Source organism: Coregonus clupeaformis, chromosome 10 (assembly GCF_020615455.1).
Source record: "Coregonus clupeaformis isolate EN_2021a chromosome 10, ASM2061545v1, whole genome shotgun sequence".
NCBI lineage: Eukaryota > Metazoa > Chordata > Actinopteri > Salmoniformes > Salmonidae > Coregonus > Coregonus clupeaformis.
In genome coordinates, this window is record NC_059201.1 from 48,712,837 (window position 1) to 48,726,614 (window position 13,778).

At 41.9% G+C, this 13,778-nt stretch overlaps 1 long non-coding RNA gene across 1 annotated transcript; it reads left to right on the forward strand.

Moving 5' to 3' along the window:
• The first annotated feature begins 45 nt into the window (after nt 1-45).
• LOC123491618 lies at nt 46-5,805 on the forward strand. The gene is made up of 5 exons (XR_006661490.1): nt 46-416; nt 717-745; nt 856-922; nt 4,499-4,539; nt 4,684-5,805. It is a non-coding gene; the product is annotated as an uncharacterized LOC123491618 (long non-coding RNA).
• The last annotated feature ends 7,973 nt before the right edge of the window (nt 5,806-13,778 follow it).

Genomic DNA, 13,778 nt, shown 5'->3' on the forward strand with positions numbered 1-13,778 from the left:
ATAATCAATCAAATTAATTTAGCCTAATTTGTTTTTCAGAGAAAAACTATTCCCAGAGGTAAGAATTCCCCTTGTGGATATTTTATGATGCAGATTCTATCAACCTTTAGTTCTGTATTGTCCATGATGAGATGTTCTTACCACAACCTTCTTATAATTGTATTTTGTATAGCCCTACAGCCAGACAGGATGATCACAGCCGATGTATGTTCCAAGAAAACATCAAACACTGCACACACTACTAACACAACTACACACATACATGTACAAACACATATTGTAATTACATTTTCATTTAGTATCTGTTCTAGATGATTTGGGGATGGGAGCTGTGAGCAGTGCAGGCATGTTGGATTCAAGGGATGCTGGGATCAATTCTCTCATCACCTTTGTACCGTCCACGTTTTTGCCCTCAGGTGAGTTTGTAACAGAATGTCTTCTGTCCCTGTCTTCCTGACCTGGGACGTGAATTTGGGACCCCCAGCACAATAACACTTGGTCACTCAATGCCAACCATACTAACTTAACATGTATTAGTCAGAGCATCTTAAGAGTGTGAGAACAGAGATGAAAGTCACCAGGGTGGTTTGAGTCAGGAGGAGAAGTGTGAAGTGACATCAAGCTCTGTTATTTTCACTTCTTCTGACCCCACCCCACCCCAACCCCCACACACACAACCTCTTACTTGTGGCTTTGTCTCTCTTGTTGACATGCAGGTCCTGTGCAGGTATCTGCAAATGAAGATGTAAGTACAGCAAAAATAATAACCTTGGATAGAGATACATACTTGTTTTCGGACGGACAGACAGACAGACTGAGGGATAATATGGATCGATCTCTCTCTCTTTCCTCCAGGTGGATTCAGAGAATGTAAGGATCTACAGCCTGATCACTTCTGTACCATCCACATCTATACCATCAGGTTAGTCTATTTGTTGTTTAGGCTTGGATTTTGGTCTGATGTAGTCACATCAGTAAGCATGTACAGTGGGGAGAACAAGTATTTGATACACTGCCGATTTTGCAGGTTTTCCTACTTACAAAGCATGTAGAGGTCTGTAATTTTTATCATAGGTACATTTCATCTGTGAGAGACGGAATCTTAAACAAAAATCCAGAAAATCACATTGTATGATTTTCAAGTAATTAATTTGCATTTTATTGCATGACATAAGTATTTGATACATCAGAAAAGCAGAACTTAATATTTGGTACAGAAACCTTTGTTTGCAATTACAGAGATCATACGTTTCCTGTAGGTCTTGACCAGGTTTGCACACACTGCAGCAGGGATTTTGGCCCACTCCTCCATACAGACCTTCTCCAGATCCTTCCAGGTTTCGGGGGCTGTCGCTGGGCAATACGGACTTTCAGCTCCCTCCAAAGATTTTCTATTGGGTTCAGGTCTGGAGACTGGCTAGGCCACTCCAGGACCTTGAGATGCTTCTTACGGAGCCACTCCTTAGTTGCCCTGGCTGTGTGTTTCGGGTCGTTGTCATGCTGGAAGACCCAGCCACGACCCATCTTCAATGCTCTTACTGAGGGAAGGAGGTTGTTGGCCAAGATCTCGCGATACATGGCCCCATCCATCCTCCCCTCCATACGGTGCAGTCGTCCTGTCCCCTTTGCAGAAAAGCATCCCCAAAGAATGATGTTTCCACCTCCATGCTTCACGGTTGGGATGGTGTTCTTGGGGTTGTACTCATCCTTCTTCTTCCTCCAAACACGGCGAGTGGAGTTTAGACCAAAAAGCTCTATTTTTGTCTCATCAGACCACATGACCTTCTCCCATTCCTCCTCTGGATCATCCAGATGGTGATTGGCAAACTTCAGACGGGCCTGGACATGCGCTGGCTTGAGCAGGGGGACCTTGCGTGCGCTGCAGGATTTTAATCCATGACGCCGTAATGTGTTACTAATGGTTTTCTTTGAGACTGTGGTCCCAGCTCTCTTCAGGTCATTGACCAGGTCCTGCCGTGTAGTTCTGGGCTGATCCCTCACCTTCCTCATGATCATTGATGCCCCACGAGGTGAGATCTTGCATGGAGCCCCAGACCGAGGGTGATTGACCTTCATTTTGAACTTCTTCCATTTTCTAATAATTGTGCCAACAGTTGTTGCCTTCTCACCAAGCTGCTTGCCTATTGTCCTGTAGCCCATCCCAGCCTTGTGCAGGTCTACAATTGTATCCCTGATGTCCTTACAAAGCTCTCTGGTCTTGGCCATTGTGGAGAGGTTAGAGTCTGTTTGATTGAGTGTGTGGACAGGTGTCTTTTATACAGGTAACGAGATCAAACAGGTGCAATTAATACAGGTAATGAGTGGAGAACAGGAGGGTTTCTTAAAGAAAAACGAAAAATGGTCTGTGAGAGCCGAATTCTTATTGGTTGGTAGGTGATCAAATACTTATGTCATGCAATAAAATACAAATTAATTACTTAAAAATCATACAATGTGATTTTCTTGATTTTTGTTTTAGATTCCGTTTCTCACAGTTGAAGTGTACCTATGATAAAAATTACAGACCACTACATGCTTTGTAAGTAGGAAAACCTGCAAAATCGGCAGTGTATCAAATACTTGTTCTCCCCACTGTATGTATATAAGTTATACAGTGAGGGAAAAAAGTAGTTGATCCCCTGCTGATTTTGTACGTTTGCCCACTGACAAAGAAATTATCAGTCTATAATTTTAATGGTAGGTTTATTTGAACAGTGAGAGACAGAATAACAACAAAAAAATCCAGAAAAACGCATGTCAAAAATGTTATAAATTGATTTGCATTTTAATGAGGGAAATAAGTATTTGACCCCATCTCAATCAGAAAGATTTCTGGCTCCCAGGTGTCTTTGATACAGGTAACGAGCTGAGATTAGGAGCGCACTCTTAAAGGGAGTGCTCCTAATCTCAGCTTGTTACCTGTATAAAAGACACCTGTCCACAGAAGCAATCAATCAATCAGATTCCAAACTCTCCACCATGGCCAAGACCAAAGAGCTCTCCAAGGATGTCAGGGACACGATTGTAGACCTACACAAGTCTGGAATGGGCTACAAGACCATCGCCAAGCAGCTTGGTGAGAAGGTGACAACAGTTGGTGCGATTATTCGCAAATGGAAGAAACACAAAAGCACTGTCAATCTCCCCCGGCCTGGGGCTCCATGCAAGATCTCACCTCATGGAGTTGCAATGATCATGAGAATGGTGAGGAATCAGCCCAGAACTACACGGGAGGATCTTGTCAATGATCTCAAGGCAGCTGGGACCATAGTCACCAAGAAAACAATTGGTAACACACTACGCCGTGAAGGACTGAAATCCTGCAGCGCCCGCAAGGTCCCCCTGCTCAAGAAAGCACATATACAGGCCCGTCTGAAGTTTGCCAATGAACATCTGAATGATTCAGAGGAGAACTAGGTGAAAGTGTTGTGGTCAGATGAGACCAAAATCGAGCTCTTTGGCATCAACTCAACTCGCCGTGTTTGGAGGAGGAGGAATGCTGCCTATGACCCCAAGAACACCATCCCCACCGTCAAACATGGAGGTGGAAACATTATGCTTTGGGGGGGGGGGTTCTGCTAAGGGGACAGGACAACGTCACCGCATCAAAGGGACGATGGATGGGGCCATGTACTGTCAAATCTTGGGTGAGAACCTCCTTCCCTCAGCCAGGGCATTGAAAATTGGTCGTGGATGGGTATTCCAGCATGACAATAACCCAAAACACATGGCCAAGGCAATAAAGGAGTGGCTCAAGAAGAAGCACATTAAGGTCCTGGAGTGGCCTAGCCAGTCTCCAGACCTTAATCCCATAGAAAATCTGTGGAAGGAGCTGAAGGTTTGAGTTGCCAAACGTCAGCCTCGAAACCTTAATGACTTTGAGAAGATCTGTAAAGAGGAGTGGGACAAAATCCCTCCTGAGATGTGTGCAAACCTGGTGGCCAACTACAAGAAACGTCTGACCTCTGTGACTGCCAACAAGGGTTTTGCCACCAAGTACTAAGTCATGTTTTGCAGAGGGGTCAAATACTTATTTCTCTCATTAAAATGCAAATCAATTTATAACATTTTTTACATGCGTGTTTCAGGATTTTTTTGTTGTTATTCTGTCTCTCACTGTTCAAATAAACCTACCATTAAAATTATAGACTGATCATGCCTTTGTCAGTGGGCAAACGTACAAAATCAGCAGGGGATCAAATAATTTTTTCCCTCACTGTACATAAAATAATGTGTTAGAGCATCTTGAAAGCATGAGAATAGAGCTGTAAGTCTACAGGATGGTTTGAGTCAGGAGGAGAAGTGGGAAGTGACATTAAGCACAGCAAAGTGACACGCAGTACCACACCCACACTGACGCGCGCGCACACACACACACACACACACACGCACACGCACACGCACACGCACACACGCATACATACATATATAAGTACATACATACGTACGTACATACATACATACAAACTCTAACTTAGTTTCCCTCTGTGTTGTACAGGCCCTTTTGAAGAAAATGGACAGTCATCTGAAAACGACAATGTAAGTTCAGAATCATCCACTGTGTTTGGTGATTGTGAACGACTCTCAGTTTCAGATTGATGTTACATCTTAGTATACACATTTACATGTACAATATTGTAGATTCAAAGGACTGAAGTTAAACTGTCTGTTTATTTTCTCTAGTCTGATGCGTACCACGTATACAGCTCAATCCCCGACAGACCAGCAACCTCAGCCCAGCCGGATGGGTTGTACAGTTTTCTGCAGGCACAATGAAACTACACCACTGGCTTTCTATAGCTATGTCTCACAGAAATACTCTTCTATGTAGGATGTCCTTTATTTATCATACAACATGGTACTGTGAATAAGTATCTAATACATCTACTGCTGTGCCGTTTCTAGTCATAAGAGACATAAGTGGCCGCTAGAGGCCCCCCCCACACCAAAAAAACGTCAGTTGGGGTCTCAAGTTACTGTTACTTAGGAAAGTAGAATACACAACGTGCAGTTTCTAAATGTGGTTCTGCATAAGCAGTTTTCCTCTTGTTATGTCACTGACAGTCACTCAATTAGCCCATGTCAGCTACATTTGATAGATTGCTATGCAAGTTAGTCTAGCCAGCTATCTAAGCCTTGTAGCAATGGCTAAATTACTGCCCAGGGGCCCTGACATCCAGGGGGCCCCAAATGATTTTGTTAGTCACTCTCACTCAGATATCAAATGAACATGGCATAAGTCATGGAAAAATGTGTAGAACTGTAGGAAATTAGCTTTTAAAACTGAATTGTATTATTTCAACCCCATGACACAATGTGTAGAATTGCAGGAAATTAGCTTTATAAATGCAAAGTTCTCTCCGCCCCATGGCAAAATGAGTAAAATTGCAGGACATTAACATTAAAGCTCTAAATGTTTCTCTCCGCCACCGTGAGGGAGGGCCACTAAATTGTTTTTTCCACGAGGTGGGCAAATCTCGCTTAGGGCCCCCAAAATGCTTGAAACTGCCCTAATCTACTGTATCACACATAGACACCTGGCTTGTGTTACATGCCTATCCATAATATGTTACTGTGTCAGTATTTTTATTTGGGGATTTTGGAGGGGTCCGGAGAATACTCTCTTTAAAAAAAAAATCTTATTCCCCTCCCACCCCAGTAAATGCTAAATATATACTGTATTCATATCTATTCTGTCATCTGTGTGATACCTCCTTCCATAACGGTTTGATACAATTGACTAAATAAAATGTATTTGGAATCAAAATCGATAGATACAGACAATTAAAAATAATATTATCGTCGATAAATACAGTGGGGGAAAAAAGTATTTAGTCAGCCACCAATTGTGCAAGTTCTCCCACTTAAAAAGATGAGAGAGGCCTGTAATTTTCATCATAGGTACATGTCAACTATGACAGACAAAATGAGAAAAAAAATCCAGAAAATCACATTGTAGGATTTTTAATGAATTTATTTGCAAATTATGGTGGAAAATAAGTATTTGGTCAATAACAAAAGTTTCTCAATACTTTGTTATATACCCTTTGTTGGCAATGACACAGGTCAAAAGTTTTCTGTAAGTCTTCACAATGTTTTCACACACTGTTGCTGGTATTTTGGCCCATTCCTCCATGCAGATATCCTCTAGAGCAGTGATGTTTTGGGGCTGTCGCTGGGCAACACGGACTTTCAACTCCCTCCAAAGATTTTCTATGGGGTTGAGATCAGGAGACTGGCTAGGCCACTCCAGGACCTTGAAATGCTTCTTACGAAGCCACTCCTTCGTTGCCCGGGCGGTGTGTTTGGGATCATTGTCATGCTGAAAGACCCAGCCACGTTTCATCTTCAATGCCCTTGCTGATGGAAGGAGGTTTTCACTCAAAATCTCACGATACATGGCCCCATTCATTCTTTCCTTTACACGGATCAGTCGTCCTGGTCCCTTTGCAGAAAAACAGCCCCAAAGCATGATGTTTCCACCCCCATACTTCACAGTAGGTATGGTGTTCTTTGGATGCAACTCAGCATTCTTTGTCCTCCAAACACGACGAGTTGAGTTTTTACCAAAAAGTTCTATTTTGGTTTCATCTGACCATATGACATTCTCCCAATCTTCTTCTGGATCATCCAAATGCACTCTAGCAAACTTCAGACGGGCCTGGACATGTACTGGCTTAAGCAGGCGGACACGTCTTGCACTGCAGGATTTGAGTCCCTGGCGGCGTAGTGTGTTACTGATGGTAGGCTTTGTTACTTTCGTCCCAGCTCTCTGCAGGTCATTCACTAGGTCCCCCCGTGTGGTTCTGGGATTTTTGCTCACCGTTCTTGTGATCATTTTGACCCTACGGGGTGAGATCTTGCGTGGAGCCCCAGATCAAGGGAGATTATCAGTGGTCTTGTATGTCTTCCATTTCCTAATAATTGCTCCCACAGTTGATTTCTTCAAACCAAACTGCTTACCTATTGCAGATGCAGTCTTCCCAGCCTGGTGCAGGTCTACAATTTTGTTTCTGGTGTCCTTTGTCAGCTCTTTGGTCTTGGCCATAGTGGAGTTTGGAGTGTGACTGTTTGAGGTTGTGGACAGGTGTCTTTTATACTGATAACAAGTTCAAACAGATGCCATTAATACAGGTAACGAGTGAAGGACAGAGGAGCCTCTTAAAGAATAAGTTACAGGTCTGTGAGAGCCAGAAATCTTGCTTGTTTGTAGGTGACCAAATACTTATTTTCCACCATAATTTGCAAATAAATTCATAAAAAATCCTACAATGTGATTTTCTGGATTTTTTTTCTCAATTTGTCTTTCATAGTTGACGTGTACCTATGATGAAAATTACAGGCCTCTCTCATCTTTTTAAGTGGGAGAACTTGCACAAATAGTGGCTGACTAAAGACTTTTTTCCCCCACTGTATGTAGCATATTCACACATAATGCAACAAACATCTAAATAGAAAATTAAGTTAAATTAATTGAAATTAAGTCATTAAGATCCAAAGTGGAATTTTCTAAAAACAAATGCAGATATTCTCCATGTTATTTTTTTTATTACATTTTACATTTACATTTTAGTCATTTAGCAGACGCTCTTATCCAGAGCGACTTACAGTTAGCGCATACATTATTTTATCGAACCCACAACCCTGGCGTTGCAAACGCCATGCTCTACCAACTGAGCTACATCCCCTGCCGGCCATTCCCTCCCCTACCCTGGACGACGCTGGGCCAATTGTGCGCCGCCCCATGGGTCTCCCGGTCGCGGCCGGCTACGACAGAGCCTGGATTCGAACCAGGATCTCTAGGGGCACAGCTAGCACTGCGATGCAGTGCCTTAGACCACTGCGCCACTCGGGAGACTCGAATCCAGGCTCTGTCGTATTATTGTTTTATGAACAATATAAAAATTACTGTATGCATCCAACATTGCTAATAGATTTTTCTTGGTGAAATTCATCTTGCCTCTAGCGCTTAAATTTACTTATATATGCACCCAAAAAAACTGAGGTAAAAATTAAATGTTAATTTAACAGTTTTTGCGGCAAAAGTTTGCAAACCCCAAAAGCCTTATCTTATAGCAAAAGCATTTATATTGATATTGCCCACACACTTTGCTTCATGCTACAAAATATAATATTTTAGTTTTAAAAGTGTTTACATTGTTGGCAACATCAGATCATCAAAACTTTAAATACAGATTTCCTAAATGCTATGCAAATCTCCCAATTTCCCTGTGTTTACCTGTTATTTTCCAAGTTCCCAGTTTAAATTCTATTTACTCAGCACTTCAGTCGCTCCTTCAATGTGCAGTGTTGTAGACACTTTCTAGCGTTTTAGTCCAATGACTGCGGAGTGGTTAAGATGCAAACGGTGTGAGACCATAACTTTCATTACATATTTTTATAGTTAACATGCGGGGATTAGCCTCGTTTGACCTTCCTGATCTTGTGAGCTTACATTCTGTTTTGATGCACACTTGAGCCCAGCGGTCAGGATGGTGGATCAGGCTATGGGGGCTGGCTTTGTTTGTTGAAAAAATGGGTGGCTCCCCCCTCACCTCCTATATAAATCCTTCTTCTATAAGACCCTTGAGGTACAGTAAATACAAAATCCTATGCTTTTTTGCTCTGTTTGAAATACTCTCTTCTGTAAAACAAAAAAGTAACATAATAAATTGACTTAAACCGTTCCTTCGTCTTTGTTAGTATTTTACATTATTTGATTTTGATTATTCAAGATAATGCTAAAAATATGTACTGTTATCTGTCACCTTTTTCTGGCCATTGGTGACTTTTGGATGTTGGCAATATATACTGTAGTTGTACATGAAACCTGCTTTTTATTGTGAAGTGTAGTTGTCATAATCAAAAAGGTTAAAAAGAAAGCCTGAATAAAATATAGTCATTTACTCTGACAGATAAGCAAATGGTTTTGGCTCATGTAAGGAGCAGGAGACATTGACCCCTGCCCAACCTCCCATCACACCAGTTGATTAACTTTCTTTGTGGTTTTCCTGTGAGCAAGCTCCTCATCTTTCGCTCTATTAAAACCATTCTCTCAGTCACAGATACCATACTCATTATGTAGTTTGTGACAGTCTGTTTCTCTGAAAAATAGCATTATTCACCCCTGATCTGGCTCGTCATCTGTTTTTTGTCATCCTCATTTGCTGTGAGTTATTCCTCCGATCCAAGTCTTATACTAGTATATATACTGTATACAGCTAGAACAATGGTATTGAGTGTCTAATTTGATCATATATCATGTGAATATTGTACACTGAATATACAAAACATTAAGAACACCTGGTCTTTCACCAATTTCATTGGATTTAGGTGAAAAGTTGGGTGAAAAAAAGATCAAATACATTTGCTGTATCTGACCGTTTCTGAAACACAAAAACAATTGCAAATATTTTTGGACCTGTAAACAGATCGTTTGCATTCAATAATGTTTTGCATTTACTTTTTACCTAAATATACTGCACTGCCTGCGAATTCTCAAATAAAATTATGAAAACTACAGTAGGCCTACTTGCAGTGGTAGCCTACACACTTCAATGCAAAAAACTGCCTGTTCACCTGTCAAATTCTACTGTAGGCCTGTGTTATAAACCGCGCTCCCTTTCGGATGCATAGAGCAAAAACAATAGATGCCTATTTCTAATTATTTTAGAATCCAAAGATAAAATAAATAGGCCTAGATTTGAACTCTTCTCACTAAAGGCACATGATTGCGTCTTGTTATTATATTTAGCTACCTGTTTTTTTGTTATGAATAAGAGTGTCATCATACACTGAGTGTACAAAACATTCCTAATATTGAGTTGCACCCCTTTTGCCCTCATAGCAGCCTCAATTCGTCGGGGCATGTACTCCACAAAGTGTTGAAAGCCTTCCACAGGGATGCTGGCCCATGTTGACTCCAATGCTTCCCACAGTTGAGTCAAGTTGGCTGGATGTCCTTTGGGTGGTGGATCATTCTTGATACTGTTGAGCATGAAAAAACCACCTTTCCTGGTCAGAGGAATAAGGCAACCTCACAGAGAACTAAACACACTAAATAACTTTATTTCCAGAGGACATATGAGATGGTGTCACGATCGTTTAAAGATTCGTGGAACCAAGGCGCAGCGTGATAAGCGTACATTTTATTAAAGAACTGAACACACGACAAAACAACAAACAAACGATACGTGAAGTCTCAAGGTACACCAAACAAACCTATACAGAACAAGATCCCACACAGACTGGTGTCAAACGGCTGCCTAAGTATGGTCCCCAATCAGAGACAACGAGCTACAGCTGCCTCTGATTGGGAACCACCCTGGCCAACATAGATCTAAACATAGAAAACAACAACACGGAATATCCACACCCTGACTCAACAATTAAACGTCCCCTGAGTCAGGGCGTGACAGATGGTTGTGGTTCTTTACAGAGAATAATATAAATGAATATACTAATAAACATAGCATGAGAATTAATGAGTAATAGCACATGAGCAATAATAATATTGACTGTATAAGGAGATAGTGACATAAGCAAAGGACTGTATAAATCACAGCATCAACTGCTATTAAAAACTAGCAATAGTAACAACCAACAGTAAATGCACAAGTTTCAATAACAACATCACTCACTTCTGTCCACGCACTCCATCACTCTTGTCCACTTGGAGAGAGACTGAGGAGGCTCTGACCTGAGCAGGCAGAAGGACTGTCAGGTGTCCTGCCCCCTAGCAACCTATTGGTGGCCTGGTAGCAGAGGTCACTGGGAGTTTGGGGAGACAGTTTATGATCGCCTAGTCTCTCTGGAATCGTTAGGGGATGGGTGGAGTGAGCTGCATGAAGTTATAAAACTCACAGGCAGGGAAATCTGTAACAGTGGGAAGGAACATTGCCTTTCACTTTCTATCACGCTGTAGCCGAGATCTTTAAATCAAGCCCCTTGTAACCCTTGTTTCATTATTAGTTCCTCGAGAGAAAAAAACATTCACCGAAAAAATCATCATATATTTGCAAAGCTTCTTGGTATCATCTAACAGACATATTCATGAAAGCTTTGATTCATTTCAACAGAATGAATCAGATCACACACACACACACACACACACACACACACACACACACACACACACACACACACACACACACACACACACACACATATTGAGAGACAGTTTGGGGGAAACTGATACATACCAACCACTGTCCAGTTACATCTGTTGCAAGTACTGTGCGATTTATGGTAAGTAGTTAAGATATTCTAAAGCGGAAGATATCTTAGTAAATACTGTTGCTGTGATAAATAATTAAGATGCTTATTGGACAGTTTCTTCTCACCAGGTTTGACTTCCGGTTCTCCTCCCCCCTTCAGCATGACAGTGAATCATCCAACAGGTGTGTAGGTTCTCTGAGAGAGCCTGTTAAAAAGTGTTTACATTAAAATCGGTTTTACATTACAAAATGTGAACATTTCTAATACACTACATGACCAAAAGTATGTGAACAGCTCGTTGAACATTTGCTGCTATAACAGCCTTCACTCTTCTGGGAAGGCTTTCCACTAGATGTTGGAACACTGCTGCAGGGACTTGCTTCCATTCAGCCACAAGAGCATTAGTGAGGTCGGGCACTGATGTTGGGCGATTAGGCCTGGCTCGCAGTCGGCGTTCCAATTAATCCCAAAGGTGTCCGATGAGGTTGAGGTCAGAGCTCTCTGCAGGCCAGTCTTCCACATCGATCTTGACAAACAATTTCTGTATGGACCTGGCTTTGTGCACAGGGTTATTGTCATACTGAAACAGGAAAGGGCCTTCCCCAAACTGTTGCCACAAAGTTGGAAGCACAGAATCATCTAGAATGTCATTGTATGCTGTAGTGTTAAGGTTTCCCTTCACTGGAACTAGGGGGCCTAGACCGTATCATGAAAAACAGCCCCAGACCATTATTCCTCCTCCACCAAACTTTACAGTTGGCACTATGCATTGGGGCAGGTAGCGTTCTCCTGGCATCCGCCAAACCCAGATTCGTCCATCGGACTGCCAGATGGTGAAGCGTGAATCATCAGTCCAATGGCGGCGAGCTTTACACCACTCCAGCCGACGCTTGGCATTGCACATGGTGATCTTAGGCTTGTGTGAGGCTGCTCGGCCATAGAAACCCATTTCATGAATCTCCCTACGAACAGTTATTGTGCTAAAGTTGCATCCAGAGGCAGTTTGGAACTCGGTAGTGAGTGTTGCAACCGAGGACAGACTATTTTTCCACGCTACGTGCTTCAGCACTCGCCGGTCCCGTTCTGTGAGCTTGTGTGGCCTACCACTTCGCAGCTGAGCCGTTGTTGCTCCTAGATGTTTCCACTTCACAATAACAACACTTACAGTTGACCGGGGCAGCCCTAGCAGGGCAGAAATTTGACGAACTGACTTGTTGGAAGTTGGCATCCTATGATGGTGCCACATTGAAAGTCACTGAGCTCTTCAGTAAGGCCATTCTACTGCCAATGTTTGTTAATGGAGATTGCATGGCTGTGTGCTTGATTTTATACACCTGTCAGCAACGGGTGTGGCTGAAATAGCCAAATCCACCAATTTGAAGGGGTGTCCACATACTTTTGGTGATGTAGTGTATTTATAAGTGACTATTTACCAGTTGTACACTCATTCTTAGAGACTAGGTTTTTGTTTGTTGGGTGATGTCTGTACAAATGAAAGTTGTGGGTTCGTTTTAAAAATGCCTTTTGTCCGGTATCTCGCAAACACACTGTCAGCAGCGTCTCTAGTAGCCTACTTGAGCCAACTCTGAGCTGGGGTAGTTCATTTCACGTCTAATCGTTTGAGAGAGTGGCACAGCTTCAGGATGTAAGGGTGCTGAGGGTGCTGTATCACCCCCTGAAAAATTATTAATAAAAAAAGAAAGAAATAACAAAACCCTGTCCTCAAACATTTACACTACAAGTCAAAAGTTTGGACACACCTACTCATTCAAGGGTTTTTCTTTATTTTTACTATTTTCTACATTGTAGAATGTAAGTGAAGACATCACAACCATGAAATAACACATATGGAATTATGTAGTAACCAAAAAAGTGTTAAACAAATAAAAAATTTAATTAGCCATCCTTTGCCTTGAAGACAGCTTTGCACACTCGTGGCATTCTCTCAACCAGCTTCACCTGGAATGCTTTTCCAACAGTCTTGAAGGAGTTCCCACATATGCTTAGCACTTGTTGGCTGCTTTTCCTTCACTCTGCCTTCCGACTCATCCCAAACCATCTCAATTGGGTTGAGGTCGGGTGATTGCGGAGGCCAGGTCATCTGATGCAGCACTCCATCACTCTCCACTCGTTCGCAGAGGCATGTGTGATTAGAACTCAGTCAGATCAAAAATATAAGCATTCTGAGCTTTGATCAACACTGGGAGCAATATTTAGATGTTGACCCATAATTGATGTTCTTTATTATGTAGAAAAAAGATATGTTTATTATTATAATTTTTTGCAAATTAGAGGAAGTTACAGATGTCCGGACCTTGGTGTCCTCCTATGTTTTTACGGCCCTGTGGGAGAGGGGTCTATATTAAAGCACATTCTAAAAGAATCCCACCCTTCCAGTATGCCATACATTTGAGGATTCCATTGATCATTTGGTGTGCCTAATACAAAGTGTCATTGGTGTAACTCAATTTAATTGTAACCAAAATGATTAATCATATCGATTTAGTCTATTATTTTAAAAGGGTAATTACCTAAAATTACCAAAAAATGGTCATTGGTGT